The sequence below is a fragment of the Vombatus ursinus genome, unplaced genomic scaffold (assembly GCF_900497805.2).
Source record: "Vombatus ursinus unplaced genomic scaffold, bare-nosed wombat genome assembly UNPS02014302.1, whole genome shotgun sequence".
Classification (NCBI taxonomy): Eukaryota; Metazoa; Chordata; class Mammalia; order Diprotodontia; family Vombatidae; genus Vombatus; species Vombatus ursinus.
In genome coordinates, this window is record NW_020954080.1 from 2,768 (window position 1) to 10,635 (window position 7,868).

The 7,868-nt window shown below is 35.8% G+C and overlaps 1 pseudogene; it reads left to right on the forward strand.

Annotated features, from left to right (window-relative positions):
- Positions 1 to 324: 324 nt before the first annotated feature.
- On the forward strand, positions 325 to 749 carry LOC114042214 (annotated as a pseudogene).
- Positions 750 to 7,868: the final 7,119 nt, after the last annotated feature.

The window sequence follows — 7,868 nt, forward strand, 5'->3', positions numbered from 1 at the left end:
TTAAAAGTTTGTTAAGGGTTAGTGAGCACTCTCTCCGGAGCTTCCTTCATATCCTTGTTCCTCAGACTATAGATCTTAGGATTCACAATGAGGATCACCAGCGTGTAGCAAGCACACTGAAACCATTTTGTCAATATCTAAGGAATGGTTTGACCAGTGTTTCAAATACATTTAAAAGAGTATCTGATGGAAAAAAGACAGTGTGAAAAGCACAGGTGGAGAAGGCTTTCTGTCTCTGATAATGCAGAAGTGGGACACCTGAACAATGATCATGGAAAAGAATAAACTGGAACTTAAAGAGATAAAGACTCATATTTTTGGCAGTGGCTGTGGTGGCGGCAGCAGCAAAGCTCAGCACCACTGCTCGTACCATTTTGTTGGTACAACCTACCAAGAGGCCAGAAGGCCGAACTTATGCTGATTATGAATCAGTGAACGAATGCATAGAAGGAGTCTGTAAAATGTATGAAGAGCATCTGAAGGGAATGAATCCCAACAGTCCCTCTATCACATATGACATCAGCCAGTTGTTTGATTTCATTGATGATCTGGCAGATCTTAGCTGCCTTGTGTACTGAGTGGACACTCAGACCTACCAGCCCTACAACAAAGATTGAATCAAAGAGAAGATCTACGTGGTCCTCCATTGGCAGACCCAACAAGCCGGCAAATAATCCAAGTGGCAGCTTTGGGGAGATGGGGGGGAGGGCTTGGCAAACAGGTGTGTACAGCATGCTGTAGTGGCAGCTTTGTATTATAGAAGTCCTATTTTCATTTTGTTACTATCTAGCCAACGTTGAATGTATTAAGAGATTTTTGTCTCGTTCAATCTGAAGCCGCTGTCCTTCTCTACTTTCTTTTTCTTTTTTTTTTTTTTTACTAAGAAGCAGCTGAAAATTTCTCTTTGGTCAGTTAGCACTTGGTTACAGTTCTTCCAGCTGTTCATATCTGTTTATAATGTTCACTGTACTTACCCTTCTGTGTGAGGGTTTTCCAGAATTTAATTATGTCCTCAAACCTCAAAGGCTTGTAGAGAATACAATAAATGCTCTTTAGTTAAAAAAAAGACTCATATTTCTGTCACAAGGGTAACAGAGCAAGATAAAGCTAACAGAGCTTTATTCCCAGCAATTAGCAAATATCTTCATCAATGGACTTTTAATCAACATTGATGAACCAATTGATTGACAAATTCCTCTTTTCTGAGAAAATCAGTCATAATTTTAAGCTCTAATGTTGCTATTTGTCAAGGCAAGAATTGCCATGGGGGACAATACCTGGGAACTTCAGTACGTTTATGCTTGATATAAGTGCATAGTAATTATGTGAATACCTCCAAAAGTTATTAAAATATTAGACTGAAAAAATGGAAGTATAATGATTGGAATGAATTGGAGCATTCTCAATTGCCATGATGAAACCTCAAGTTTGTTTCATTTCTGGGCACAAAATTTTAGGAAGCATATTGACAAACTGGCAAATGTCTTTTATGAGAAAAACACCTTAAACTTTATCATGTAAATATTAGGTAAGGAAGTGGAAATGATTAACATAGAGAAAGAAAGAGTTGGAATTTGTTGGGATAAAGCATCTGTCTTTAATTTTTTTTATTTGTCAAAAAAAGAAAGATTTTTCTGGTTCTGCTTGGCTCATCAAGGTAGAAATAAGAATACATAGATATGGCAAAAAAAAGTAAATTTTGGTAAAATTAAAGCAAAATTATACTAAAAATCAAACTTCAAAACTCAAGCAACCTATTTGGGGAGGCTGCAAGTTCACCATCACTGGAGTTCTTCAAGTAGAGACGTTAGGTAAGACACATTTAAAATGCAAAATCCACACAATTTTTTGTGAGAGGGGAGTACATTCTGAGCGTTTGTAAGTTATTGATTGATGGTAAAGAAGCTAAAAGAAATCAGTTTGGGTTGTGGTAGAATACAGTATTTTGAGAACAAAATTCAAAACTGAGTTCCAGAAGACATTGTAAAGGCATGATTGTGATTTAAGTTTTGCTTGAACCTCTCAGTAATAGTGAAATTAGAGTGATGATGAATGTAATCAGATCAGGCATCCTCCATAACCTGAATTTTTAAGCCTCCATTTTTCGTTGACAAAGACAAAGAAACTGGTATTCCAAGGGCATTTGAAAAGCTACCTTTTGTAAGTGATTCTTTGGCACAGTGTACTTACAGCATAAATACAGAAATTTAAAAGTGGTAAATTCAAGTCCCACAAGAGACCTATTTTGAGGGATTTGATGTATTCTGCCTAGCCCCTAGAGGCCAATTCTGGTCAAAGGATGAGAGGTGGATTTTACTCAGGGTTCTGCTGAAACCAGCCCCAGCTGCTCTATTAAATGTTTAAATTTTAAGTGTAAGCATTTATATTTTGAAATCAGCAAGTATAAGTACTAAATTTATTGTTTTATTGATTGTCTAGACTTACAGAAGTGATGGAGAAAATATTAATAATGTAGGATAAGCTTAAAAGAGTACTGGGTTTATATTTTTTTTCAGAGAGACAGTTATTCAATGTTTCCCAGGACATTACTGATTTCATGTCCATGCAAAGGATAAAGCAGAGCACTATGTGTAACAAAGTGCACCTTGGGAGTGTGTTCCCTTTCACTAGATATCTTCCAACTTGTAGATTCAATGGGATGTTTAAGTACCTATCTCATTTCAGACATCAGTTGGTCAATATGTCCTCCACAGTCCTTTCTAAGTGAGCATTTATGTCACTTCTAACTTTAACATAGAAATTTTAATTAAGTTCTTATTTTCCTGCTTATGTTAAGTTTTTTAAATGTGATTAGGTTAAAAAGTGATGCAGAAAAGCTCAATGGCTTATGCATTGCTAGCTGTCAGGTCTTATTCTTTTGTATATCCTCCCCAAGGTTCCAAACTGCTGCAATGGACGAACTTAATCATTGGTCCCAAAGGGCTGTTATTGGATACTGGATCAGTTTCACAAACCTTAACGTACTGCATAAATGTAAGCCACTCTTTTCCAGATTGGAAATCCTATTCAGATCACGTCTTAACTGTCCCTCTCCTCAGGACTGTCTGAAAAGGTATAACATTAGTTTTACTCAAAGAAAACAATGTCATGGTGACAACTTCCCAGGCAAAATGAAACTGAGGATCAAAATTCTTCCCTTAACTATCAGATATAGCCTTCCTCAAACCAATGGAAATTATCAGGTTCCGGAGGGTACAATACTCTCCTTTTAGTCCAGGTAGTCAAGAATTGTTCCTAATTCCTTATTTTCCTTTGTAGGTTGGATGTTATCTGAGAGATACTATGATAGAAATGAATTTAGGGTCAGGAAATCCTACCATGACTTATGATGAAGCAAAGACAAAGCTGAGATTTACTCTCTAATACTTCCTTTCCTGCCTCTGATTAGCTATGTGATCCATCAAAAGTTGGTTAACCTCTCAGTATCCTAGATAGTTCTCTAAGAGTTTGAACAAGAATTGCATATATATGAAGGGACATCTGTACAGAATTAGGAGAGGGGAGAAGCTCCAGATGAAAATGACAGAAGTTGAAGAGATTTTTTTTTTCTATTTTAGACTCAAACTTATTTCCTAGAAAAGGGATTTCAATAATTTTCCATCCTTGGGCTCAAATAAGTACCATGGAGACAGAAATAACATTCAAATCTATGAAACATAATGGCAGCTTGAGAATCACATTGAGGATTACTTTGATTTTGATAACATTGGTCTGTTAGGGTAAAACAAAATAAAACAAAACAAAGCAATTCAGAAACAAGTACAGTGGGATAGTACAACCTACCTGTTGAGGAGAAAAGCTGTGCCCTGAGCTCATATGACCCAGCCCCATGAATCTTGCTGGGGTTTTTGCTTATTCCTGAAACATCTGGTGGCATCTGCTAAGTAACAAATTTTATGACTTGTCTCCAGGTTCATATAATTCAGAAAAAAAAAAACTTCATTATATGGCTCCTTCTCCAGGGGGAAAAATGCACATTAGGGACTCATTACTAAAGTCTCTTTCCATATCACCCTGCTCCCCAAGTAAATATATGAAAAAAAAAAAGTTTTGAAATTACTGTTATTTGTACGAATATCTTTTTGTGGAATATTGTTAATTACATTTAACAAGTAGTGAAAATTTGACCCAATGGGTCAATGTTAGCTTCTGTAGCCCCCATTCTATCTCATCATATCCTGAATATTCCCTGTGTATTCCCACTGCTGCTCTCACTTGCCCTTTCTTCCTGGAATGCCCCCTCCCATTTCTCTTTTTAAAATTTATCATCAATAAGTAAATTAATATTTCTGAATTCAGAATCGGCTCTTTTTTTTTAACTTTCAAGGGTGTGTCTCATTGGTCATGGTCACGTAGGCTTTATGTGGGAGACATCTATCCAGGCTTTTCATTGTTGTCCTTGAGATTCTTGACCTGTTGGTCTTCCACATGAAATTGGTTATTATTTTTCAAGCTCACCAAAATATAACTTTAATAGCTTGAGAGTTACATAAGCAAACTAATTTTGGTGGTATCTCAATTTTTACTATATTGGTTTAACTTGCCCATGAAATACTAATGTTTTTGCCATTATGCAACCTATTTTTTTTATTTCTGTAGAAAGTTTGATAATTGGATTTGTAAATTTCTTGGTTGGCTCTGGATAGATATACTTTCAAATATCATATAACTTCTGTAATCATGTCTTATATTTTTTATTTATTTTTAACATTCTTTTCTTTATAAATGTTGAGTTCCAAATTCACTCCCTCACCCAAATTCCCTACTCATCCCACTAAGAATGCAAGCAAAGATATTCATCATCCATGTGAAATCATATAAAACATTTCCATATTAACCATATAGCCAAAAAATAAAGAAAAGAATAAAGAAAGCAAGAAAACTATACTTCAGTTTATACTCAAAGTTCATCAATTATCTCTCTGGAGGTAGATAGTAATTTTTATGATCAGAGTAGCTAAGTGTTTCATAGTTGAGCATCATTAAAACATTGATGTTATTGTCAAAATGATCTCCCGGTTCTTTTCATTCACTTTGAATCAGTTCATATAGTTTTTGCCATTTGTTTCTGAAAGCACCCCCTTGTCATTTCATTATAGCACAATAGTACTTTATTATAATCTTGTGTCACAACGTGTTCAGTAAGTCTCCAATTGACGAACATCCGCTAGATTTCCAATTCTTTGCAACCAACAAAAAAAGAGCTATAAATATTTTGTACGTATAAATCCTTTTTCTTTTTCTTTGGTCTCTTTAGGGGTACAGACCTAGTAGTGGTATCACTAGGTAAAAGTGTGTGCTCAACTTTATAGTCCTTTGGGCATGGTTCCCTCCAGAATGATTAGATAAATTCCATTTCCACCAACAATGCATTAGCATGTGTATTTTTACTCATTCCCTCCAGAACTCGTCATTTCTGATACGTGTAAAGGAATATCTCAACGTTGTTTCAATGTGTATTTCTCTAATAAATAGTGATTTAGATTATGTTTTCATATGACTATAGATAACTTTGATTTTTTTTCTTTTGAAAACTATTTGTTCACATCCTTTGAACATGTATCAATTGGGGAATGGTTCTTATTTCTATAAATCTGTCTCAGTTTCCTATACATTTGTGAAATCAGGCCTTTATCAGAGAAATTTACTATAGACTTTTTTTCCTAATTTTAGTTCACTCTCTATGGTATCTTTTAGCAAAATACAGTTTCCTCAATTATCCCTTTTAATTAGTTCTACTTTTGCTTTTGCTTTATGTGAGGCTAGGATTGCTACCTTTGCATTTTTGACTTTGGCTAAAGCATAATTGATTCTACTCCAGTCCTTTATTTTAATATTGTGTATGACTTTCCATTTCAAGTGTGTCTCCTATCATCAATATATTGTTGAATTCTGGTTTCTAATCCATTCTGCTGTTTCTGTTTTATGGGTGAGCTCATTCCATTCACATTCACATTTGTGATTACTAACTGTTCCTTTCTCTCCTTCCTATTTTGTTCTGTTTATCTTTCTCTCTTTTTATCCTGTCCCTCCTTAAATTTTTTTTTATTTTTTCTTACCACTGCCACCCTTAATCTGCCCTCCCTTTTATCACTCCCTTCCACCTTACTTATTCCCTTTCCCTCCTCTTTCCCTACTAAGTAAAATAGATTTCTATACTCAACTGAGTCTCTGTATAGATTCTTCCCTCTTTGAAACAATTCCAGTGAGAGTGAGGTTTAAACATTGCACTATCACTCTACCCCCCTTTGCCCCTCTAATATTAAATTTCCTCATACTACTCTTTCATGTGAAAAAAAAATTCTCCATTCTACCTGTTCATTTTCTCTGTTCCCAGTGCATCCCTCTTTCTCACTCCATTGTTTTTTGAGGTCATTCACAACATGATTAACTCATACTCAAGCCCTCTGTCTATATAGATTTTTAATTGTCCTAATAATGAAAAAAAGCTCTTAGGAGTTACATGTATTATCTTCCCACACAGAAATGTAAACAGTTTACCTTTTTGAGACTCTTACAATTATTCTTTCATGTTTACCTTTCTAGTCTACTCCTGAATCTTGTGTTTGAATGTCAAAATTTCTATCTAGCTCTTGCCTTTTTAGTAGGCCTTTATTTCATTAAATATTCATTTTTTTTTGTCTTGAGGGATTATACCAAGTTTTGGTGGTTAGATTATTTTTGGTTGGAATCCTAGTTCCTTAGCCTTGCAGAATATCATATTCCAAATCCTTTGCTCTTAGCTTTTCCTTTAGCTTCTCCAGGAATTCTAATTGGTTTTGTGGTCATTTAGTACATTGTTTTCCTTGAGACTTTGCTTGTAGCTATTTTCACATTGGTCTGTTCTTCTGAATTTATGTCTTGATTTTCCCTGCTGCCATAGTAGTTTTTTTTTTCATAGTAGCTTTTTATGGTCAAGTTAAGTTTTTATTATTTGATCATTTTCCAGTTTGTTTCTTGACTTTCAATTTAATTTTAAATTTGGGCTAGAATTGGGACACATTATCCCAAGCTTCAAGCTTTTTTGTGTTATTTTCAAAGCTAATTCTGTTGGTCTGCAGGTTTTCAGTGTTTCCAAAGTGGTATGATACATGGAGATGTATGGTCACTGCTTTCCTGGTTTTTGTTCCTCTCTACCCAGTAAGGGTCCCTGTACACCTGCAGCTACAAGCACTCACACTTCTCTTGGTCTTGGAACTGTGACCAGGTCCCTTGTTCTCCTGCAGCCACAAACACTAGGGTTTATCTCCACCATAGAACTGTGACCAGGCCCCCTGCTCCCTTGTGACCAACGACAGGTGTTGCTCTCTGCCCTGGAACTATGACCCAGAACTGCTATGGGCAATGGATCTGCCAATCAGTGACAAGGTCCAAAACTAGTGTTGCTGCCTTCTGGGGCAACCCCACACCCATTGTCACAGAAATCTCCTGATGACCTCTTAAATTGTCTTTGGCTGGAAAATCATTTCAATTTGACTTTTTATTGGCTCTGCTGGACCAAAATTGGATTTAAGGAGCTATTTTAAAGATGTTTGGAGAAGAATATTTGAAGAGTTCAACTGGATTGCTGCCTCTACCATGCTGTCTTGGCTCTAGCCAGTTATAGGTATTATTTTCTTTAGTATTCTTGTGCCTTTTTTTACCAAACTGCTTTCATAATCCAACAGAATATTCATAAGTGAGATCATGCATATTATATCTGAACACACCCCCCATCCACATCTCAGGGCCTAGTTATACTCTCACCTACTTTGTACTTTTTCCAAGGTGTGCATATAAATGTTTAACAAAGCAAGTCTCCAGAAGGGAAACACACACACACACACACACACACACACACACACACA